The sequence below is a fragment of the Acinonyx jubatus genome, chromosome A2 (assembly GCF_027475565.1).
Source record: "Acinonyx jubatus isolate Ajub_Pintada_27869175 chromosome A2, VMU_Ajub_asm_v1.0, whole genome shotgun sequence".
NCBI lineage: Eukaryota > Metazoa > Chordata > Mammalia > Carnivora > Felidae > Acinonyx > Acinonyx jubatus.
Window position 1 is genome coordinate 26,818,241 of NC_069383.1, and position 26,760 is coordinate 26,845,000.

The following is a 26,760-nucleotide window of genomic DNA, read 5'->3' on the forward strand; positions in this document are numbered from 1 at the left end:
AGTGGATGATGGTGTAAACATCTGCGTTCAACTCTGGGCATATGTAAAGTGAAAAGTCTTGGTTGGAAAAGCACTAGTGGAGAAAGGGCTAACATATATTTCCCTTTGCCCAAAAGGTTGTCAATATTACATATTTAAAAAAATAACTATGCTATCTTAGGAGAGTAGAAAATGAAAACTAATTTATCTGATTCAATAGTTTTTATAGGGAATGATGATTACTTAGTTGCTGGGGTTCATTACTCAGCTAGCTACCACTGCCAAGGAGGCCTGGTCCACCCACTTCGTCCCCAAGCCACACCCCTAACTCTCTCTGGGAATGTCAACCTCTACTTCTATTAACCCTGTAAAATTTAATAGTCACTAATTATCTATGTCTGTCAAAGGTGTTTCTTAAAGTTCTATTTGTGATTATTTAAATTTGTGGATTCACATTAAAAAATAAAGCAGATTCAATCTCTGTTCTATTTTCCCCCTCTATAGATACTTCTTTGCCTCTAAATAAAGGCAAACTACGTATTAGTGTTCAGAAAATTAACATTTAGAACGGAAGAATATTGTGACTCCAAATGTACCACTAAATAAAAAAAAATACTTTTACAGTACTCAGCCTGACCCAATGAAAGAAATTATCTGATTTACTGAACTTGATTTGAAAATTAAAAGAGTACAGCTAATAGTAACACCAGTTATTCTCTTCTGCCTGAACCTACCTTCCTTCTTCTCTTCCTTCTTTTCTTCCTCTCTTCTTTCCTAGCCCTTTTTTTCTTACAACAAACAGCATCCACCCTCAGTGGAATGAGATTCTAGCAATAAAAAAGAGACACAGCGTGCCTGCACTCACGAAACTTACATTCAACTGTGGGATACAGACAATAAGCAAGTAAACAGATATAAGTAAAGTACTTACAGGCTGGGGAAAGTTCTATGAAAGAAATAAAGAAGATGAAATAAGGTGATAGAGCATAAGTGGTAGAGCTCAACCTCGGTTAGGGTGATCAGGGAAGGCGCCTTTGAACAAATGATATTTGAGATGTCGGAAGGATAAGGAGAAGCCACTTTGGAAAGCCAGAAATAGCATTTGGGGCAGAGGCAGCCCAAAAAGAAACTGCGGTGGGAAAGGACGTTATTTATTCCATTATTCCATAAACAGCAGGTGACCAGTGTGTCTGGAGCACAGTGAACAAGAGGGAGAAGGTTAGAGAAAGCTGAGTGTGAAGAGATCATGGTTTGGGAGTTTAGGAGGCTGTGGTAAATATTTATGGGCCTGTTCTTGGTGCAGTGAGAAGCCCTTCAAAGATTTAATTAGAAAAATTACATGGCATGCTTTGTGTTTTATAATTATCACTCTTGCCGCTGTGTGGATAATGGAAACGAAAGTAAGAAGAAGAAAGATGAGTGAGGGAAATATTGAAGTCACCAGAGAACAACGGTGGTCTTGGGGAAAAAATTCCAGAGATGAACATGTCTCGCTCAAGTAAGAGCTGTGGAGAGAAGGATCGCTGAGAATCTGCTTTTCCTCTCATGGCCAAGAGTAAGGTCTATGCCTGTAATCATAAATGTTTCACAAACAGCTCCCTGGAAAAACCAGTATCTGCACACAGACACATGCACACACATGCACAAACATTCATTATAAAAATTTCCTGGAAATTGGTTAAAATGTATATGCAGCCAAGTTTAGAATACTTTTAACAGACATATGACATCATGACAGGCTCAATTTATTTATCTCTTTGGTGAGTCATCTGAAATTAGTCATATTTCACTTAGTGATAATTACACATTTTCGAGGTTGCTTAGCCATAGTTATGTCATTATAGTAACTTATAAGTATGCTGAAAATAGAAAAAAAACTAGTAAATGTTAATAGCACACCTGTTTTTCATAATCTTAAAACGTTGAATTTCATACTTTAACAAATAAAATAAAAATAAACACATGGAATGTCAATGTTTGTATAGACACATAAAATGTAAATAGCATCTGCTTATCTCTGTTGAACACAAACTTTTAAAATTACAACAAGGTAACTGTTTTAGTTTTTATTTTAAAATGTTAATTATTTTTAGGAACAAAATATTCTTAGAGTGGATCCTTCTTCTTATACAGTGAAAAAAATCTAAACAATACTTCCATATGCCCTGACTGCTAATATTAGTAGAATATGTGTTACAGAGGTGCCTCCCCAAATGGTTTCTTTGTAGCATAAAAAAAAAATTCCCTTAAATAAAAATGAGTGGGGTTGGGGAACGTGGGTGGCTCAGTCAGTTAAGTGTTCAACTCTTGATTTTGTTTGGCTCAGGTCATGATCTCACAGTTTGTGGGTTCGAGCCTTGCGTCAGGCTCTGTGCTGCCAGTGCTGAGCCTGCTTGGGATTCTCTCTCCCTCCCTCTCTCTGCCCCTCCCCTGCTCACTCTGTCTCTATCTCTCTCAAATTAAATAAATAAACCTAAAAAAAAATGAGTGAGGTTAAATACCATTTAAATTGGAATGGCTACACTTTTCTGTTAATAGCAGCCTAAATCAAACATGGAAACCAAAACAATAAAAACCAGCTTTCTTGAAATTACTACAAAATTGCAACATCAGTGGTCAAATAGAATTAAATGTAGACAATCTCAGAAAATTCACTGACTATAAAAATATTGATACTACTGATGTTTGCATTCAACTTTTGATGTTTTAATCATTCTAAGTAAGAAAAATTATAGCTCATATCCATCAAACCCACGTTGGGAGATAAGCTAGTAAAAATGAAAGAGTCCTTAAATTTTAGCATGAAGAAATGGTCTTATGATTACATTTATTTTTGAAAAAATAATGATGTATGACAGAAATCATCCTTTTAGGAAAATATTGGTGAAGTGCTAATAATAAACATAATTAACATAAAGAAATGTACCTCTAAATATGAAATTTGCCATTTTTTCTTCCAGGAGTTATTTAAAATTCAAGTTAGTTAACATATGGTGTAATGTTACTTTTAGGAGTAGAATTCATCACTTACATATAATACCTAGTGCGTATCACAAGTGCCCTCCTTAATACCCATCACCCATTTAGCCCACCTCCCCTCCAGCAGCCCTCAGTTTATTCTCTATAGTTAAGAATCTCTTGGTGCCTGGGTGGCTCAGTTGGTTGAGCAACCAGGGCAACCAGGGTGGTGGCCTCAGAGCCCATGTCCCAGCACTGAGGATAGAGCCTGCTTAAGATTGTTTCTCTTTCCCTCTGTGCCTCTCTCCAGTTCACTCTATCTAAAATAAAAGTTAAAAAAATATATCTTATGCTTTTCCTCCCTCTCTTAAATCCTTGGGAATGTCTATTTATTATAACTATGATTCACTGGTCATCTATTTTCACTAATATTAAGCTTATAAGCCTATACCTAACTTTGTTGGTTACTGAGATAGTTTAGGCTCTTGTGAAGACCGTCAGGAGTAATTGTCCAGACCACAAAACCATTATGCCATCCAGTATTTTAACAAGAAACTTGACTAGAATATCAATGATGTGCAGAATCAGTGTTGGGATCTGTTAAGGAAACCAGTTTAGCAACTTTCCCCATAATGCGTACTTCCAGACAGCACTACCTATCTACGGAGCAAATATTTGCTGTACCTCACTGATATTTAAAAGCAATGGAATCTCTGATTCTATTTTGTTTTCTGGAGTATATATAAATTAGGTAAATCAATGCTAAAATGACACACGACCAGTCATGGATAAAAATAACAAAATTAGAGGCACAACACTTTGTAATGACTTAAAAATCACTTTCCAGTGCAGCAGTGATTTTCCTTCTTGCTTGTATTTTCAAGACCTCTGTCCACTCCTGTTTTAAGCTATTTTCTTTAGGACTTCATTATGTTCCTTGGGAGACTATTTCACACTCTATTAGTTACAGTCAATTTCATTGCATTACTTGAAGTATAAACACCCACAGTTCTTTGCACCTCTCGCGAGCACATTTCTTCCTTCTTGGTATTTAATAACCTGTAGCCTGGCACTTGAATTAGGGGATAATTTTGCCCCTTATGGCAATATGGTTTTAAGTAGGGAAAACTATTTGTCAATTTCAAATTGCATTTTATATGAACATAAGTTGCATATCTATATTGTGTCAGAAAAATTGTCCAAAACTTGGATAGAAGGCAAATAAGTTAAAACACACATCCTTTCAATATTGAGGGGGCAAAACCATCCAAGGATTGTCTACAAGAATATGCTCAGGTCATTGCATTGTTTATTATTAATTAAAAATCCAAAATTTAGTGAAGTTACTTGTTAATTTGTAGATTTTCTATCCAATAACAATGAAAATAATTTCTCTCTGAAAGAATATGTAACTCCAAAGATTTATGACCTATTAGACATTAGAGAGTATTTTACCCAACTCAACAATTTTACCCTAAATTTTCTTCGATAAATTGCCTAATAATACCTTAACTTCTTAAGTGCTCTTTGAATGAGTCATAACATCTTACCAGTTCCCTTCACTAATTAATGAGTTAAATAAAGTCTTTGACATGTTTATTTTATATTTACCTGAGAGTCATGATTTTGCTTTTTTTCCTTAAGTTATGTTTTTATCTATGCAATGATTAAAATCCCTTCAAGTAATAGGAGTAATAAGTTGAAGATACAGAACCTATCCAGACTTTTGCTAAAAAATTCAAACACTGGACTAAGACTATAATATTATCATCATTGCAGTGGAAAGAGCCCGGTTGAATTGGCCTATAACATACATCTTATCTTCTTTAGTCATTGTTTTACATATACTTTATAGTTGACAGTATGTCAGATGACTGAATAAAAAATTATTTCAGGAATGTGATATAACTTCATTAATTGCATTTATATTCCTAAGACCTCATCAAATATTTTTCCATAATAATTTACATATATTTTATTTCTATGTGTATCACATACCAATACTGACTTGTTATTTAATAAAACTTCCAAATGCAGTATTCAAAAATTTGCTCAACCCATGTCCTTGAATAGATATTTACAAGTATACATATTGAGAGTTTTCATTTTTTAATTAAGAATAGGACACTGCCCCTACTTCTACAAGAATGTATTTCTAATATAGCACTGAAACATAGATTATTGTACACTAGCTAGATTGTGTGCCATTATATTTCTTTGTTCAAAAATATCACTTTTGTGGTAAAGAACACAGAGTGAAGAAATATATAAAGTATGAATTAGCAGCTGGAATGAATTGAAGGGTGAAATATAAAGCAGCAAAAATGGGGGCTACACAAACTATATTAAGTTAATAATTACTTCTGTACTTGCCACAAATCCAGCAAATATAAAATTGCACTCAGCCTTAGAAGCAAATGTGGAATATTGAAAAAAGTGAAAAAGTATCACTTACCCTGAAACTCTTCCAAGTAAAATTAGAAATCTCTAACCAGATCATTAGGAATATATACCAATATATCTTATTTTGCCTAGAAATAGTTGCTGCAGGTATTCAAAATTTATCCATATATTAATTGATGACTTAAATATTGTCTTTAGTCTCCTTCAATAAACTGTATGCATTTGGATTGTTTACGTGAGAGGGAAAAATTAAAGAAAGAGAATTTATTTTATTTTTGCCTGGGTGCTACTTCAGAGAAATCATTTCCAGATGCCTGGAGATATAAATATCTTAATTCTATTTCAGGGATAGATGGATCAGAAGTAAATAAAAGCCATTTCCTTCAGCCACTTTCCCAATACCAACTAGTCAGCCAAGCCCATAAGAATGAGTCTCATAATTAATAAAGCTTTTAGAAATAAGGCTCTCAACTCACTCTCAAATCTCCAAGTATATTGGATTTCTGGGACTGAAAAATGTAGCCACTCTGGTTAATTGCATTTAGAACCTCAATTACCTCATGTAGATGATTTAGTAGAGAAATGATATTCTTCTCTAAGCCACGTAAATACAGCTAAACAAAAATCCTCCTAGGAATCCTTGAAAATCTACTTTCTTCTCTGTGTCACAAATATCAGAGATTCCATGAATTGGCTGATAGTAGTAAATACTAGCAACAGGGTTAATTTCATATAAGGCATGGTTATGAAAAATGTAGACAGAAATCAAAGTTTGACTTAGTTGAAAATTATATAAAACAAGAAAAGGTCGTAAGCCGAAGAGTTTATGAGTAGTCTGTGAAAATAGTACCCAAGTCCTCTTCTCTTGATAAGCCTTATGAATAACCCAATTAGAAATGGACAAAAGACATGAATAGACATTTCTCCAAAGAAGACATACAAATGGCCAACAGATACATGGGAAGATGCTCAATATCACTCATCAGGGAAATTTAAATAAAAACCACAATGAGGTATCACCTCATGACTGTCAGCATAGCTAAAATCAACACAAGAAACAACTGTTGGTGAGGATGTGGAGAAACAGGAACCCTCTTGCACTGTTGGTGGGGAAGCAAACTCATGCATCCACTCTGGAGAACAGTATAGAGGTTTCTCAAAAAGTTAGAAATAGAACTACCCTACTATCCAGCAGTTGCACTACCAGGTATTTACCCAAAGAATACAAAAATAGTAATTCAAAGAATACATTCATCCTGATGTTTGTGGTGGCAATACCTACAATCACCAAATTATGTAAACAACCCAAGTGTCCACTGACTGATGAATGGATAAAGAAGATGTGATGTGTACACACACACACACACACACACACACACACACAGAGGAATATTACTCAGACATAAAAAAGAATGAAGTCTTGCCATGTGCAATGACATGGATGGAGCTACTGAGTATAATGCTAAGTGAAGTAAGTCAGTCAAATAAGGACAAATGTCGTCTGATTTCACTCATATATGGAATTTAAGAAACAAAACAAATAAGCAAAGGGGGGAAAAAAACAAGAAATAGACTCCTAACTACAGAGAACAAACTCTGTAAGAGAGGTGGATGGGGGAGGGGTGATATAGGTGATGGGGATTAAGGAATGCACTTGCTGTGATGAGCACAGAGTGTTATATGAAGTGTTGAATCACTATATTGCACTCTTGAAACTAATATTACACTATATGTCAACTAACTGGAATTCAAATAAAACTTTAAACAAATTAAAAATAATTGTTTATAATAAACAGTAGAATATACACAGAATTATGTCCAAATCACATGTGCAGAATTCAAGGAGTATCACAAAATGAACATACAAGTGCAATTACCACAAAAGTAAGGAAAAATACCATTAATACTACACCAGAAGCTTCCCTCATGCCACTCTACAATTGCTACCCTTACTTCCTCCCAAAAGATAACCAGCACCCTGAATTCTAATAGTCTTGATTAAGTTTGCCTATTTTTGAACTTCAAATAAATGGAAGCATACAATACATATTTTTGGCTGTTTCTTTCACCCAAAAATATTTGTTTAATTCATCTATACTATTGCTTTACCAATGATTATTTCATATTTATTGTTATATAATATCCTAAGTTATGAATATATCATACTTCATCAATTCTACTATTGACGGGCATTTGGGAGGTTTTCATTCTGAACCCTCAATATTTTTATACATGCTTTGTGGTGTACATATGCACATATTTCCGTTGGGAATATACTTAGGAATGGAATTCTTAGGTTATGGGGTAAACACTACAAAGTAGTATTTCAAAATTATTAAATAATTTATAGTCCCATTGTGAGGTCTTGATATTATCAGTATTTTTAAATTTATCATTATGGTTAATGTGTAGATATTATATTTAGGTGACATTTCCCTGCTGAATAATAAGGTTGAGCATCTTCATTTTTTGGCTATTTATAGATCTTATTTTGTGAAGAGGTAGCCCAATCCTCTCATACATTTTCTGTTTTGGACCATCTGTCTCACTTTTATTTATTTTTAGATCTTTATGTACATTGGACATAAAGTTTTCAACTCTTATGTATGCAAATATATTCCCCTACTCAATGGCTTGACTTTTCACTCTCTTAAAAGTGTCTTTTGATAAACAGAATTTTTTAATTTTAATGAAATATTACTAATAGCTTATTTTTAATGATGTTCAGATACTATTTTATAAACTTTCATTTAAAATCCTCTATTATCTTCAAGAAGCTTTATTGTTTACCATTCATACTTAGACATGTAATTCACAATTAGAACTTCATTTAATTGTTTCCAAGTAGTGGATTGAGGATTTCCTCCTTGCCTTTTTTCATATACACTTGCATAGCACTATTCCCTGAGATAAACCATCCTCACTCTTTTGCAGTTACGTCTCTATCATAAATCAAGGGTCACTGTTGTGTGTGTGTGTTGTGTTGTGTGTGTGTGTAGCATCTATATATGATATATAGATATTATTTTATAATTTTCATGTACATTTAGTCAATGTATAAATTTATAGAAACAGAATTTTTGTTGATAGAAATTTATGTTGATAGAATTAGAATAGAATTTTTGTTGATATTACACTGAACCTTTATGATTCCCACAAACTAGTGTGTAGCAGGAAAGGCAGGTGACTACCCGAATTTATTGATAAAGAGCCAGAGATAACTTATTCCCATTCTTTATATTCAAAGAGTGAGTTCCAATGACAGACAGTAAGCGAAGAGATATCATCTCAGACACTTTGGTTCCCTTAGCCACTAAAAAAAAAAAAAAAATTATTCCCATAATCTTTATCTGCTCCCCATCCCTCCTTAGTGAACCATAAAACTTTGACACAGTCCAAAGAGTACCATTAGAGCAGATCCAGATTCAGTTCCCAAATTTGTCATTCTGAGGTGTATAACATGACTTCATTGATTCAATGGATTTCATTCATTTCTATGATAAAGTTATCAAGGTCAATTATATTTCCTAAGACCATTTACACACACACACACATAAATACATATATCTGTTTCAAAGATTTTATGTTTAAAAGTTATTGACTAGTGTGCTCTACTTCTGCTTAGATTACAGAAACACACAAAAGAAGCCAACGTTCATATTCTAACAGAAAAAAAGATGGATAAAGTACAACATATAGAAATTCAGTAGGTTTGTGACCTCTGTTAGGGAACAGGTTCAAGTCACTGAAACAAGGCACCAAAATGGCTTACCACTCCAAAAGATGGTGGCTGGTGGTTAGTGATATAATGCCGTCATTCACTCTTGCCTCTTCACAACGTTTTAACTTTGTAATGAGAAACCATATCCAGTTAATCTCAACCGAAGACATCCATACCTGAAAAAACAAGAATATAGGGGTGGCTATCTCTCAAAGGCATACGGAAACACATATGTGTAACAAAAAGCCTAATGAGTATTTGAGGAAAAGAAATTAATATCCCGACATGTTTTTTATGAAATGTGTTTAAATACATGCTAAGTAATTGAAGTATATGTACCAAATTGGAATTAAATGGTTTTAGAAACGTATATTTCATTTATTTCTATGATTGGGAGTGATCTTATATTTCTGAGGGCATCATTTTAATAAGGCTCTATGAAAATACAGATATAAACTTCAAAAATCACATAGAAAATACTTATTCACTGAAATTATTGATAATATTTGTTGTGGTTCTAATGTCCTTTTTGTACATCTATATTGGTTACCATATCTGAGACTATTCAGAAGGCTTTGATGAGTGCATATTAAATATGCCATAATAATTATTTGAAGCCTCTGTCAAATATCACTGTGCTTACTAAATCATGCATCACCAATGTTATGATTTGCAGTAATAAAGCTATGCTATGGTAACTTTTTTGGAACATTGCAGCATATGGTGCCAGATGCCAAGGGCATACTAATTAATGACAAAATTAGCACATAGATATTAGATCACTGTAATGCATGTGCAGTCAAAGCTTAAGATGTAACTCAGAAAGCAATTTTTAAATTTTCAAGTTAATGTTACACAAAACTTAATATTCTTAGTAGCAATTTACAAACTGTCTTTTGGACAGTAAGAATATAGGAAGTATGCTCTTTAACTGATCATTCTATCTTTCCCTTTCAGATAGGAATTATGCTGAGAAAAAGGCCTACTTCATACATTTTGATCAAATTTTGTACATTCCACAAGATACTCTCAAGAATAAGAGACTGCAGGGTGGAGTCAGCTATAGGGCACTAATCCAATCTTTGTGCCTCAGGCCTCCTAAATGAGGAATATAAACAGATTGAATACCCAAAAGGCCTCCCAGTTCATGGTCTTCCTGCCAATATCAAGCAATCTCCATTACTAACCAATTCACAGTTACACAGTTCAAGTTTTTATAATAAAAATGCTACCACTTTACATTTCTATAGCCTTTAAATCTTAACAAATTACATCATGATATGTAAGTTAAAAGCAAGCATTGTTTCTGGAAACAAATTGGATAAACTCCCAGGGACATATTCCAGCTCCAGCCCTTGCAATCTTTGTGATTCAGGGGAAGTTACCTTAACTCTTGTTAGTCACAGCCTTCTTGACTTGCAATGGAAATTATTACAGTGTCTACTTCAAAGGGCAGTTAAGAGAATTAACTGAATAATCCATGTAATGTGCATAATGCCTGGCACACAACAAACACCCAAGAATTGTAATTGTAATTATTAGCCTTTTGTATGGATGAAGAAATTTGAACAACATGAGATTTGAATGGTTTTCCAATGGTTATAGAAGTGGCAACTTGCAGAGTAGGAACTTGAATCCAGGACCCAAAGCTCCAAATCTAGACTTCCTCACAGCTTTCCCCCTACTTGATACAGAGATGGACAAAAACAACTTGGGTTTATTTGATGGAATATATCAGATTCAAGGGAGTATTTTATGCTTAGTGATTATTTTCAGGCTTAATTTGACTCTAGGGAAGCATAACTAACCACATCATCTTAAGGATAAATACCTCAGAACTCTTTCTGATTTGTCCCTAAACTGTAAACTCAGATGTGCATCTGAGAAGCTGCATTGCTGATAACAGCTGTTGAAAACTTGCTACATGAAAGCTAGGGAAAGGCAGCTGAAGCTACCTGCCTTTCCCTGTGGTAAATGTTCAAGTCATGACACAATACTTGAGAAAACTTGAGTAAGCAAATTTGGATCATATAATCTATGTTGCAAAATGCAGACCATTAAGAATAAGCTAAATGGAGGCTCCTGGGCAGCTCAGTCGGTTAAGCATCTGACTCCTGATTTTGGCCCAGGTTATGATCTCATGGTTTGTGAGTTTGAGCCCCACAGGGGGCTCCGTGCTGACAGTGTGGAGCCTGCTTGGGATTCTCTCCCTCTCTCTCTGCCCCTCCTGTGCTTTCTCTCAAAATAAATAAAATCAGTTGAAAAAACTTCTTTTAATTTAAAAAAGAATAAAGCTAAACACCACAATCATGTACTTTAACCTATAAGTCTTCAGTTTTGTAGGCCAATTCTTTGCAACTAAAAAACACAGAACTTCCCCTTAGGAAAGTGGAAACAAAAAACAAGGTGCAAGAAAAAAATAAGTCTATCTATATTTACTCTCTAGGAGAACCCTTCCCTGTCAAATTTTCAGGCAGATTTGAACCCCTCTCCCCCACTGCAACTTTCTGGCTGTCAACTCAACTCTTACTTTATACATCTGATTTCCTTCCAGAGATCTTAACCTTTCAATTTCAGGAAAATAAAAGACACTTCCGTGGGAATGCTAACATCATCAACGCTGCCTACCAGAGAGCAAAAAAATTCTCAGAAAATCGTTGGCTGAGCCAGGTTTAAAAGGATTATTTGAGAACTGTCTCGCAAATTAAAAGAATGAAGCCTAAGTGACCTACATCAAGTGGGATATTAACATATGTTTAATATACAAATCCAAAAGCATGACCACTAATAGAAATAGAGCCATGTCATCCTTGTTAAAGACATGAAAATCATTAGCAGAGTTCATTGACTTCTCAATGACCCTATAAAAGTGGTTTGAACCCAAAGAGGCAGATCTAATTTTGAACAGGCATTACCACTGATAAAACAGACTCTTTTCTAAATGTATATTTATTATTTCTAGTGCCTAGGGATTTCTTGCTTTCTCTCTATCCTTCTACATTTCATTTTCTCTTTCATATTTTGGGTAAAACCTAATAGTTTATTTTATAAAACATCTTAAATGCCATCTAATCCATGAGCTGGCTAGTCTGAGTTAATGAAAAAAATCTGAATTATGTATTTTCAGAATGCAGTTTTATTACTCTTCAGTACAGAAAAAAACTAATTAACTTCAAAGTACAACAAAACAACAACATCTACACATGCAAAAATCTTTCTGAATGCTTAGTGAGGAGAGATATTTAGGAACATCTGCCTCCAATTCTGGTCTCCTCAGTTAAGAGGAAATAATACAAGATTTATAACCATGAACCAAATTCATGCTGCCTCCATTCAGTCTCCAAGACTCAATATATGTTTAGTGAAATTGCACACTTTTATGCCATTGCCTTAAATAATGTTGCATTAGTTTTTCCCTTAGTCTTTATGGGTTACACAATGTTTCTTGTATTTCTGGGTAGCAAATAACATAACTATCCATACCATGATAATGAAAAAAAATCTCATCATATACTTTTACTTACTTTTTCCTATGTTACAGACTTATGAATAGTTTTATGTCACTCTATATTAGACAAAACAAGAAATTCAAAGACTTTCTGAGAAGAGTCTTAGAAGTGCTGATTGCCAGTAAATTACTCATAAAGGTTTAAATAACTGAAAGAAATCATTCTAAGGGAAAAAAAAAAGATTTAGAAAATCTTTAGAATGTGGTGGGTGTATTAACCAGGAATTACACTCAACTGATAGTGAAAGAGACCCCTCAACATAGTAACTTAAACCTGATGGTGCTCATTTTTCTCTTACATAAAATAATCCTCCATTCTTTGTGGCTGGCTTCTATCTTAAGTTTACCTCACAGTTATAAGATGGTTTTAGAGCTCCAACCATCACACCTACAGCCCAAGCAGGAGGAGGAACAAAGTATGCTTTCTTAGATGCTCCATTAAACATTTTTTCCAGCTTTAGTCATATATAATTGAAAGCAGGCTCCACATACAATGTGCTGAGATCAAGAGTTGCACGCTCTACTGGCTGAATGTGTCTTCTTCACCCCTGATCATTCTTCAATCCAATGTGATCACCTCTCCATTCCCACCATCCTACTCATAGTGATCTTGGTAGTTCAACTCATTTCAACAGATATTTATTCAACCACTTGAGGCCCATCTCAACAAAAAGTCCCGTGGGTATTCCTATTTATATAACTCTTCAACCTATGGTACTATTAATTATTTTGTATTTTTAAAGTTTATTTTGAGAGACAGAGAGAGAGTGTGCACAGGCATGAGCGTGGGAGAGGAACAGAGGGAGAGAGAGAGAATCACAAGCTAACAGCACAGAGCCTGATGATGCAGGGCTTGACGATGTGGGGCTCAATCTCACAAATTGTAAGGACATGACCTGAGCCTAAATTAAGACATGGATGCTTAACTGACTGAGCCACCCAGGTGCCCCAATTATTTTGTATTTTTATCTTTTCATTCCACATTCATTCAATGTCTGAAAAATTTTGGACCTCAGTGTTGAGAACCCGCTGCACTCCTCAAAACCTCCTTCCTCCCGGTCCAAAAGTAAAAACCACATAGATGGTTTGTCATCTGGAATTTTTACAACTACCCTTTTTTATAACTACTTCTTCGGTTAGCTTCCATTGTCTTGCAGTGCTTAGTCTGTGGTACTCCTGTGTAAACTCTCAGATAATGCTTATATTTCAAGGTTCAACAAAGAAGAGAAGGTATTAAGTTAGATTGAACAGCTTCTTACAAAATGGAGAAGATATTCTTTCAAGAAGAAAAGGATGTTCAAAATTTACTAGATTGATTACTGTGAGGAAGTAATTAAGTTTGGCATATGTGATGCCCTTTGTGATCACTGAAATAGCAGCAAGTGCAAAGGCAATTTTAAAAATTAAGATCAGGTCTCCCTGGATGATAAACTGGAGATAAGAACTACAGAATGTAAATTGTGTCAGTGCTAAAAGTCCAGGAAATGCAGTGAATAAAATCAAGTATCTGTTGTACAGTTCACTTAGATCGCAATATATAATAGTGTAATCTATTATCGGCCACCATTTTGCTTTCATGCTGCTCAGTGATTCACTGACTAAAATTCACACCTGATTTTGGGGATAGAGTGACACTGTGTTTTTCTTTTTTAAATATGTTTCTGTGGGAGGTTTCAACCACATCCAGAAGTTGTATAAAGTTATATAAAAATACCCCCAAATTATCCGTTAACAAGGCTTCAATAATTAGCAGCTGATGGCCAACCTGGTTTCATCTAGATCCAACACCATACTGACCAGATAACTCTGGAGCATATCCCAAATATTACATCTATAACTATTTCAGTATTTTCCTGTAAAACATAAGAACTCTTTCAAAAATATAAGCATAATACCATTAGAATAATTACACATTTGATAAGATTCCTTAATATGAACAAACACACACTGTTTATATTTCCTGATGGTCCTGATAGTCTCACAGAATTTTAACAAATATTTGTTCAAATCAGAATCCAAATAAAGTCCATACACTGCAATTAATCAGAATGCCTCTAAAGTCTATTTTAGTTTATAGGTTCTTCCTACCTCCCCTGAATCCTTACAAATTATATGTGGATGAAATAAAATTTTTTTCCAGAAGCTGAACTTTGGTGATAACATTCCTGCAGTACCAGCTAACTATTCCTCTGTTATCTATGTTTTTTAATGTATAGTTAGATACAGAAGTCACACAGATCTAGGTTTATAATTTTTATCAAGTACACTTCATATGCATCAGCGTCCATGTCCCCTATGAGGCACATGATGTCTGGCTGTCTTCTGTTTGCTTGTACGCAATACTAGCAGTCATCGATGCTCAACGTCAAGATCTGTTATTTCTGCAAGGGTTGCAAAATGGTAATTGTTTTTCTAATTCTGCAACTTTTTCCTTTTTTTTTTTTTTGAGAATATTTCTATGAAAAGGAGCTTCCTCTTATCAACTGTTTGGTGCAGATGGTATCGAAAGGCAGAATAAATGCTTGATTCTCTTTTCACAAAAATTCACAAGTTTATTCCTTAGCAATCTCCAAATCATAAGCAAAATAATCTTTGATATTATAAACTCTTGTATATAAACATATTTGCTGTGTTTCCAAGTAACAGCAGTTATTATCCTCAGGGCCCATTTTTGCCTAATAAAAAGCCTCTATCATGTTGACACTTGAGTTCTGGTGACATAACACACTGGTTTTATTTTGCTAGCTTAAGAATTTCATTTAAATGAAATTATAAAGTAGGGGCGTCTGGGTGACTCAGTCAGTTAAGCTTCCAACTTCGGCTCAGGTCATGATCTCGTGGTTAGTGAGTTCAAGTCCTGTGTCTTGCTTTGAGTGGACAGCTCGGAGCCTGGAGTCTGCTTCAGATTCTGTGTCTCCTTCTCTCTCTGTCCCTCCCCCACTCAAGCTCTGTGTCATTCAAAAATAGACAAACATTTTTTAAGATTTAAAAATTACATGAAAGTATAATCTTTTATGTCTGGTTGTTTCCACTCACAAGAATATCTAGGATACCCATCCAATTTGTTGAGTACATCAGTAGTTCACTTCATTTTCAGTGCAGAGGTTTATTTCATCGTACGGATGTAAAGCAATTTATATATTCTATCACTTGTTGATGGACACTTTGATGGCTCCAGTTTGACAATGCAATTGATGGTTCTGGTTTTACTATGATGAAAAATTCTGTTATGAAAAATGAAGCACATGTCTTTTTTACAAACATATGTCTTCATTTCTCTTAAGCAAGTAACTGGGAATTGCTAGGTCAAACGAAGAGAATTTGTAACTTACAAAAGTGAACAACCTTTTTTTCCAGAATGGTTTTGCCTTTTGTACTACCAACAGCAACGTGTGAGATTTCTCACCTGCACAATCTATCAATCTTTACATTTTAGCTATTCTAGAGAGTGAGAAATGCTAACTCATGATTGTAATTTGCATTTCGCTGATGAGTGAGCATCTTTTCACATGAATAGTGGCCATTTTTGTATCTATTTTTGTGCAGTGTCTACTCTTAGACATTTTTGAGTATTGAATTGGAAATTATTCATATTTTCTCTATATAAGTGTGAATATAATATGTGTATATGCATACATATATATCCAGAAGAATATTGAAGATCTAAAAAACATCAATATCTTAATCTGGCATTTTTATCAACTTGTAATGGCCCACTGTATCTTCTATAATATTCTTGGTTTTGAAATATGTTTTATCTCAAATTAATACAGCCACTCCAGCTTTCTTATGGTTAGTGTTTGCATTGTATATATTTCTCACAATTTTATTTAAGCCATTCTATGTCTTTACAGTGTTTTTCTTAAAGACATTGTAAAGTTGAAGTTTGCTTTATATCCAGTCTTCAAATCTTGAACATATAAATCTGTGTTTAGATTTTCATTTAATATATTATTGATATGGTTAGTTTTGACTCAGCCAGATTGTTACAGGTTTTGTCACATCTGTCCTTTATTTCTTTCTCATTTCTTGTCTTTTGGATTGACTACTTCAATAATCTATTTTTATCTCCACTATTGGTGCACTAGGTCAATTTGGTCAAGAGCATGTTGAAGTCTTCTGTAGGCTTTTAAAACTCTGCTTGTCTTATCAGTTACTAGGAGAGAAGTATTGACATGGCCTATGGCAGTTATGATAAATATGTATTTGTCCACTGAGGGATATTTGGTGTTCCTCCATCACATATTTTCAAAGTGTTATTAGTGTACAAGCATTTTGGATTACTGTGTCTCTTTGATAAGTTGAATCCTTTACCATTATGTAATCATTATGTGCCTTTTTGTGTTTGGTTGTGCCCCTGTTTGAAACATACTTCACCTGGTATCAGAATATACCAGTTTTTTGGGGCACGTGGGTGGCTCAGTGGGTTGGGCATCTGACTTTGGCTCAGGTCATGATCTCACAGTTCGTGGGTTCAAGCCCTGCATTGGGCTCTGTGCTGACAGCTCGGAGCCTGGAACCTGCTTTGGATTCTGTGTGTCTCTCTCTCTGCGTCTCCCTCACTCATGCGTTCTCTCTCTTTCTCTTTCTCTCTCTCAAAAATAAATAAATATACCTATTTGACTCTTTTATGTTTGCTAACAACTTGTCCTATCCTGTCTTGTTGTATTTCTTTGTGATTTGTTTTATTTGCTGTCTTTTTAGGGGGAAGGAGGATATTTTTTATTATTCTAGAAAGGTTTTCTATTTTCTTCCAAATGTTATGTGACTTTATATAATATCCTTAGTCCCTTCTATTTTAGTATTCTTATTGGTTCACTAGTCTAAGCGATTTGAAATTTAACTAGGAACCCTTCTTTCAAGCATTTAATTTGTAGCAATATCCTTTTACTTTGTTAATTTCTATAAAGTAATAAGTGAGCCTATTCTACTTTCTATATACTGTTTCTATTCTCATTTTTAATAGTTGACTATATTTTTACTGCATGTACCTTTATATTCTATACTGACTCCCTTATAGCCATATCTTAGTTTTACAGGTTATTATATACTCGGCTCTCACCATCACAATTTATGTACATGCTTTCCAGTCACTTTGGTAGTCTGAAGTTCATTGTCTAGATTTTAAAGGTAGGTCTTATGGAATCGACATTTGTTTCCTAAATTCTTTTATCAGCTTGTTGTTTTTATATATGAAGGCTAATTTGGCCAGATATACAATTCTTACCTTCCATTTTCCTTCCTTTGATGATCTTAAAAATGGTTTGCCATTTGCTTCCATCACAACATGATATCAAAATGTCTGATAAATGCTTATCTTTCTCTTACAAATGATTTGGGCATTTTGCCTGACTGCCAATGTATTTTTTTGAGATTATATCTCAAATTATGTTGTTATTGCTTTCCCTAAGTACATTGTACATTTTTTCAATATAAAGGCTTCAATGTTTCGTGGAATTTTTACTTCTGTCCAATGTTGGGGTTCTTATAGGAGGAGTCACTTAATGCATGTTTTATGTTCTTACCAAATTTCCATATATAACACTTACTCATTAATATTTTTTCACCTATTTTAAAATTCTTATATATTACATTTTGTATTTATTTCAGAGCATTATCCAAGGTATTTGCTCCTTTTAGAGTTCTACTTTGAACTTATTTCCTAAATGACTTTATATTTTTAATTCTTTCATGAGTTATGTCAATTTACTTTGGAAATCTTCCCTGTCTTCAAATATCTCTTTTTCTCTTTTCTGTGTTTATCTGAATCTGGTTGATTTATTCTTTTAATAGCCGTCATTGTCTTCTTAAATTATTTTAACTCACTGCATATTTGTATGAGTCTTATTCTGATCATTGTTACCTTTCTAATAACCATATTTTAAAAAATTTTTTAATGTTTATTTTTCAGAGAGAGAGAGAGAGAGAGAGAGAGAGAGACAGAGCATGAGTGGGGAGGGGCAGAGAGAGAGGAAGACACAGAATCTGAAGCAGGCTCCAGGCTCTGAGCTGTCAGCATAGAGCCCGACGTGGGGCTCAAACTCACAAACCACGAGATCATGACCTGAGCCGAAGTCGGACGCTTAACTTAATGAGCCACCTAGGCGCCCCTCATTGTTACCTTTCTAAATTTGGGGTGGAATTTTATTATAATCTTTTTATGTTGCTTATATTTTACCAAGAGAGGTTTTCCTAACTAATAATGGAAGAAGGTAGACAAGAACAGCTTTCCAATATTTATGATTTTGTACTCTTATTAGTATAGTAAAAAATTCAAAAATATGGTCTTGAGTATTTTTGAGATCTGCCTCCTTTGCTCTCTTACCGCATCTTTTCTGGACATTTTCTTTCCTTTGCTCCTATCTTTCTCAGGTCATATTCTAGTTCAGCAGCATTTCTGTATTGTAGAGCTTAGTACTGGGAAAAAGCATCAGCTGGTTAGTTTGGGAGCTTACTTATCTAGTCTGACCCATAACAACGAACCTTTCTGTAGTCCTTCCATGTTCATTTCTGAAATGAAGCCTGAGAACCCTGCCCCCTTAGTTTAGGCTACTTTTCTGAATGTGACCCGCTGAACTTCCCAGCTAACTGGGACTCTGAGCTGCATTTCATTTTGTTAGATGCATAGTTTCTCCTGCTATAAAGGTCATCAGAAGTTACTTTTATTTCCTCTTCTTCCTTGTACACAGCTGCTAATACCAAATGTGACTTACTGCTCCTGGTGAGTTGGCCTACAGAGTTATAGTTTAGATTCTTGCTATTATGTTTTTTTGTGGATACTTAATATGTGCTTTTAAAATTGTTAGGCTGGGGGCACCTGGGTGGCTCAATGAGTTAAGCGTCCGACTTTTGATTTTGGCTCAGGTCATTGTCTTCCTGTTCGTGAGATGGAACCCCACATCAGGCTCTGCGCTGACATCACAGACCCTGCTTGGGATTCTCTCTCTCCTCTCTCTGCCCCTTCCCCTGCTTACACGTGTGCTCTCTCAAAATGAATGAATAAAACTTTTTAAAGAAGATAAATAAAGTTGTCAGGCTAGTCCTGTTTTTTGTTTTATTTTTAATGGCTGGTGTTGGGGGGGGTTCCCAAATCTATACCACTGCTGATATATCTTACTCCAAATTTTCTCATTTTTTTCTTTTGTCTATATATCTGTATATATTGTAATGCTGCCCCCTCAACATAGCTATTTTATACTTTTCTTTTTCTCTCCTTCATAATTTTCTTCTCACAACATCTGAGTGTATGTTGGGGGGGGGTGGGCTTATTAGTACTGGAGAAAGATAAGCAGGACTAATAAGGAAGTCATCACTTTGGTGTCTATATTCACATCGTAACCATTTCTTCCATAGCGTATATGCTGTATGAAAAGAGAAAGTATACAAGTACATTTTCCTCCTCAAATACAGAAAATATGGCACTGGAGGGATATGCCATTTTTACTCAAAATTCAAGAGCACATTAGGCAAACTGTTATGGACACACACTTGTCTTCTCATCCCCCTGCCCCCATTGATCTTTTTTGAAGTAATTGGTGGCAACCCAATTTATGACTTGGTTAAAACAATTACATTCTTAAAATGTCCATGATAATGCAGTATTCAGTTTAAAACACATTATGTTGGCATTTTAGTTCATGTTACAACTTCACCCCACAGAGCCAGCCATAAAACATTAAATATTCCATTGCACTTTAAAAAAGTAACACTGTTGCTACCACTGACATCCCTAACATTTCACCTTGTAATGTTGCATTCAGGGTCTGAAGTGAAGGGAGACAGAAGCCAATTCTTTGATTTAAAAAGCAAGAAAAACAAACTCCGTTAAACATGGTTCATAAGCAGATGTGACATTTCCATTGTTGAAGATATTTTCTTGATTTACAGAATCACCACGAATGGGGTTGCAAAAACACTTATTCTTACAGATGCCTTTGTGGGAAAGGTTAAGGCTTATACAACACAATTTAGAATGCCCTTAGTCTGAGGAAAGGAAAACGTGTTGTACACAGTGATTCCTTTGTCATCTCTCAACCGTGTTTCTCCCCTGCTCCTTATTGATGTTCTCTGTGTTCTACAAGCTGGCCTCATCTCTTTTGCTACTATTCAGTCTTCACAGGCAGTGGGACATCTCTGAGGAGCTAAGGCTTGGCATCTAATCAGATTAACAAGTAGGATGTTAGTGGGTTTTACTTGCATTATTAAGACAAATGATTGGGAAATCTATTACACTTAAGGATCAAACTACGAGCAAGCTGGGGTCAGAACCCTGGCTATACATCTAAATCAGATGAGAAGGAAACATATCTGAGAAATTCGATAGCCCATAATAGTTTGGTGTTTCTATTTGTGGCTTCCCACCTTGATTTAGAAATGAGATGAGATGCACAGTAAAGTCTTTTCTGGTGTCTCCAATCGTCCCTAGGGGAAGTAGGCTGTAATCTCTTGGAATGTTCACAAAAGATATAAATAGAAATACCTCAATGACTCCATTAGATGTTGCCCTGTAATTTTTAAATCAGTATCATCCTTAAACAAGAAATAAAATAAATACATAATGACCATATTTAATAATAACCCCCAATAGAATTAGACCTGAATTAAAGATCAAAGTCAGAATTTATAAGTTAGATAACTATCTTTTATTCATATAAAACATTTTAAAACACTTCCCCAGCAATTACTGCATCAAAATAAACTTGTAAGATAATGGAAAGAACTGTTATTCATACCACGCAGATATGGAAACTGAGTCACTGCATGTCGTCATACATGTGATCTTCAGCAACAATCAACTGAGTGAAAATGCAGCCACAGTTTGTCCCCTCCACCATGTTGCTAACTGATGGAAGTAATCCCTGTGATCCACACACATGAGGAGCAAAGGCACTCATGTCGGGCTGTCAGGACTCAGCAGGACTCTGTGCTGCCCTTCTGGCCATCTAAATGAAATCTGCTGCTTTTGTCTCTTTATAGTATTATCTATAAATCTCTCCTGTTTTCTGATTGCATCATGATAGGTAGCTAAATAAGATAATCCATTCTCCTTTCCTTTTCCTCAGAACACCATTTTGTGAGTCTAGAGAATTAGAAAGCATTTTGCGACTAAATGTTTTGGCTGACAGAAGAGCGGAAATAGAGTAAATTGCCTAATCAGAGGAACAGAGGCTTGCAGGCTCAACACTAAAGTTTTAATGACAGGGTCTCACGGGGTCACTGATCTGATTACAGGCTGTTTTCCTAATCCACTGCCCAACTTACTTTTAATTCTGAATAGTGAAACTGAGAATCATGTTCTGATGGATCCTTTTGTTAGCTTCCTTTCCAGCTGTCCAAGTTGCAATAGAAATAGAAGATATTCTTGTGCTACTCTGCTCAGAAATCTGCAGGACAAGAGTCCCAAGCCAAGTCACATGCTCAATGGGCATAAGCATAGGCTTTTCATGACATCATCCCTCGTACCTTTTCATTTAGATATTTATCAAAACCATACCTGTGTCGAAGCACACAAATGAAAGTAACAACATGCCTCTGTTACCTATGGCTTTTTTCCTTTGCATGGGATTCAGAAAAAAGTCAGCTTTGGAAAGAGATTTGGGAGAGATGGTGATGTGATGGGATTTGTAAGTGACATATGAATACCATCTCTGTTACTTCTGGAGACGTTGAGGGGTTTGTTTGTTTAGGAAATTAAGGACTTATGTAATGAAAAGCAGGATGGCTAACTTGTTCCAGTCACATACTGAAGAAGATGAAGGTACTCTTTCTTTCTTCAATGCTTGAAGTTAGAGGCCAAACACCAGGAAGCACAACAGCTTGCACATAACACAGTGTAGACACATTGCAACTGTAGCTGACTGATCAGCCCCGGAAATAATGCCAAAGTGTGGGGTGGGGAGGGGGTGAAATAGCCAATTTTAAGGGCAGGAAGTTGATCAAAATAAAATTTTTTGATTAATAAAGGTGAAGTTTTTCAATTCCACATTTTCTTAGCTGTATTTTCTTTCACTTTCTTCCCCCATGAACACATTTACATTACAATTAAAATCTAACCAAGAGGCTTCACTCAGTTTTGCATGGGCTAGAAAATTTGGCACATGATGTCCCATACACTGTGTAGCTGGTTACGACGACATTTTCTAGTTCAGTACATTTGTATTGGTTTCCAAGGTCCCACTGTGGATTCCATTTAATCCTTCCTTTTTCAGACTGTGCCTCTCTGATATTCCCAATTATTAAGGTCTGATCGTGTAATAATCATGAGTCCCCTCCCTCCCAACTACCATCTCTGCTCCTTCTATCAAAATTTACCCACCATCCCTCAGAATTGGTCTCTCCAATGTGAGGACAGTCTACTCTCTGAACAAACTTTGCCCTAATAGACTAAAGAGAAAAGACTGTGGCTGACATCTTACTTGGTCTCAAGCATTGCTTCTTCTCTTAGATCAATAATGTTCCGTCTAGGTCATGCACAGTCCTAGAAATGCAAGAAGGCTTGTACTCAGGCATATAGACAATTTGAACTGATGCAAATTCAGAAGCTATTTCCTAAAACTAATATGTATGAAAAAGACTTTGAAGTTAGGCTTTATGCCGTGTCTATTTTTTAAACTCCTCTTTTACACTGGTCCTTCCTCCACTTTATGGTAGGGATGGGAAGGAAGAAAGAAAAAGTAGAAATAGGAAAGGGGCGTAGAGAGAGAGAGAAAAGTATCTCCTAATCTTACATCCCAGATTTCTCTACAGACACCATTCATTTCTTTCTGTGAGATCATAAAACATAATGTAGAGCAAAATAGCTCAGTTCCTGAATTTCTGGGTTAGACCTGGGTTCTAATCTCAACTCATTCACTTTTAAGTTGTGTAACTTTATGCAAGTCATTTAACCTAGGATGATGCAAACACAATTACATGAAAACTCTCCAAGGAGTAAAGGGTAAACAAATTTTAGGACAACTAATCTTCAGATTTCTAAGTTCATATTCCCTTTTGTAAAAATCAATCTGCTGGGGTGCCTGGGTGGCTCAGTCGGTTGAGCGGCCGACTTCAGCTCGGGTCATGATCTCACAGTCTGTGAGTTTGAGCCCTGCGTCAGGCTCTGTGCTGTCAGCTCAGAGCCTGGAACCTGCTTTGGATTCTGCGTCTCCCTCTCTCTCTGTCCCTCCCCTGCCCATGCTCTGTCTCTCTCTGTCTCAAAAATAAATTAATAAAAACATAAAAATTTTTTTAAATAAATACAAAAAAATAAAAATCAATCTGCTTGGAAAACACTAACATTAGGTTGTCATTTAAATTTCCCCTTTCTAATCTTTTACATGCATTTTCCCTGTGGGAGAATCTGGTCTATGAAAAACAAAAGGAGCATTGGTAAAACATATTAAAAGCAACAGGGCCTTATATCATGTAGAGTACAACCTGCTCAAGACAAAGTTCGGGCCTTATCCAGATGTTTATCTTAGAATTCAGAAGCAAGACCATTGAATCAAGGAAACACATTACTATATTTATATAGAGTGAAAAATGAAGTCACACTTCTATAAGAAATAATTCTAATCTGATTAATTTGGCAATGAGAACTGGCTTTTGAAAATACATATTCAAAAATTATAAGATAAAATATTTTACAAAAATATTATATTAGCAAAATTATGCTGAAATTAATAATATTTGGATTTTCCAACCTTTTCTGAGTATGTCAGGTTAGACAAGGTATTCCTAAGTTAAGGAATAAAATCTAAATTAAGGTGCTGATAATTTTTGATGAATTCTTTTGATATACTTTCCAGAAATTGAGGAAGCGGATGATTCAACTTATAGGGTTTCCTTTGAAAGTCGAATGGCTCGTCTTTCCTCTCATCAAATATGTAAGACCTAACTGAATCATCAGCTGATATAGCATCAAAAGTAATGATAAAACAACAATCTTTAGCTGAAAATTTAGAAGTTTAAGAAAATATGTGAAATTTAGAAGTTTAAGAAAATATGTGACATGTCTATGATAAAATTCCTAATATGTAGACAATACTTCTCAGTGTTACCATCAATGAAAACAGAAATAAAATTGTTTTTGGACACTGTTATTATAAGAATGAGGAAGAATCATTTTTGGACATATGAACTATGTGAAACATGTAGTCCCTTTTTTATTAATAGGAGCATTTATAATAAATTTTTTCTCTATACACTTAATAATTACTTGTCAAATGTTTTATATATTTTTGTTGCTTTGATCAAAGCAAAAGGATATAAAACATTGTGTACTAATAGTAATTCCAAATCTAACTACTTCCAGGAGAAATATATATTTTTTAATGTTTATTTATTTTTGAGAGAGAGAGAGAGAGAGAGGGAAACAGAGGATCTGAAGCAGGCTCTGCACAGCGCACAGCCAGATGTGGGGTTCCACGTCCCGAACTGTTAGATCAACCTGAGCCAAAATTGGATGCGTAACCAACTGAGCCACTCAGGTGTCTCCAGGAAAAACATTTGCCATTTAAAATCTTAGAGTTGTGGAAAATAAAAATACATGTTTAATTTATAAGCAGAGTTTTCTTACAGAGAAGTATGAAATACTTTAGTACTTAATTAGTAAAGGAGGTATGGGTTTAGAAATATATTACTTTAGGATAAAATTCTCTAGGGAAAATGAAATGTAAATAAGGTTAAAGAATAAAAGATAGGACATCAAATTTCTAAGGATTAAAGAAAAGCTTGATAATGAAATTATTAAATGTCTGGTTGTGGATATTAAAGTGATATGGTATTTAGATTCTACTGAAATGTAAAGTGTAAAAGATTTATGTAGCATTTTTAATTTTTAAAATTACAATATTTAAAAGAAGCCAGAAATTACACTCTTTACTTCTTTTTAAACATATAATGAATTTTTTATACTGATTTTAAAACATGTAAAGGAACGCACACTTTTTTCAAAATACTCATTGAGGGTCCATCAGCAAAAATTTTAAGACCTCTGGCCTAATATGCATTTTCATAAAGTCCTTCTGACCTTCTTAAGAATTAATTCCCTTAATTAGTCTATTCTATTTGTCTTTCAATCTTTAGCATGGAACAGAACGCCTAACAAAAATATTTTCTAAGAGAATGGATATTACAAATAGGAGCTAGCTCTAAGCAAAACTAGAATTTCAGCAACTTACTGTTTGAAGCCTCTTTATACCATTTGTACATAACTTTCTTGTCCAACATTGCCTTCTAGGATTTTGCCTGAGAATAGTTTTAGTATAACATGGTTTAGCGTGTTGCTCATTTCAAGGACAGTTGCCTTTTACAAAGGGAATACGGAATTTCAATTTCAATTCAATTCATTAAATACTTCTTAAGCTCTTACTATATACTTAGTCATTTCGCTAGGGGCTGATGATATGACAGTGAACAAGATAGTCTCGGCCTTGCGTTCATCGAAATAACATTTTTGCAGAGGACTGATGTTAAACCAGTAAGGACACATGTGATGAGGTCACAAAGGGAACAGAGAAGTATAGAAGCATAGAGCCAAAAGGTAGAAACCTTGTCTATGAGATCAGAGATACACATACCAGTAGAGAAACATGCCACAACATTCTATTTTGATTACTTAGAGAATAGAAATATGTGTATGCATGTATGTATGCACACACATATATATATACACATATATGTATATAAACACATTACATATTGAAATAACATATGCAAATGTAAGAATAGCAATTGGTTTTAAAAAAATCAAGGACTTACAATGTTTAACACCATGAACTATACTCTTCTAGAAATAAAAACTCAAAATATGTTTGGAACCAACTTTTGTGTAACAAGTTGTACTAAAACCTGAGAGATGGATAAAATTTATAAACTGTAACTCATTAATGGAACACAAACCCACAGTTTCTGAGACTCCAAAATACTTCCATATTTGCTTATCATATATAAATAGAGCTTCAGTGAATATACACCTTTATTTAACATTACAAAGCATACCAAGCAGCCCTTAAATTCAGCAGATTTTCCTCTTTCCTTTCCCCTAGCTATTCCTGATTTTCTAACTATGCTCAACAGGGCAACAGGCTGAGGTGCTAGGGCCATTGTAGTCAGATGGAGCCACTTTGATTTCTTTTCTCATCAATTCTGACTCTCTGTGATCTTAGAAAAGTTACTTAACCTCTCGTCTTAATATCCTCAGAGGAAATAA

General features: G+C 34.9%; 1 long non-coding RNA gene across 2 annotated transcripts in view; it reads right to left on the bottom strand.

The window, feature by feature from the left end:
- Positions 1 to 26,039, bottom strand: part of LOC113604132 (uncharacterized) — a 126,185-nt gene extending 100,146 nt beyond the window's left edge. The window contains exons 1-4 of one of the 2 annotated variants that reach the window (XR_008296670.1): positions 25,730 to 26,039; positions 20,311 to 20,360; positions 18,895 to 18,986; positions 9,113 to 9,237 (exon numbers count right to left, since the gene is read on the bottom strand). This is a non-coding gene — a long non-coding RNA (uncharacterized LOC113604132). The remainder of the gene's footprint in view (positions 1 to 9,112; positions 9,238 to 18,894; positions 18,987 to 20,310; positions 20,361 to 25,729) is intronic. The other variant, XR_003425974.2, reaches the window with a different exon arrangement.
- Between the last annotated feature and the right edge of the window lie 721 nt (positions 26,040 to 26,760).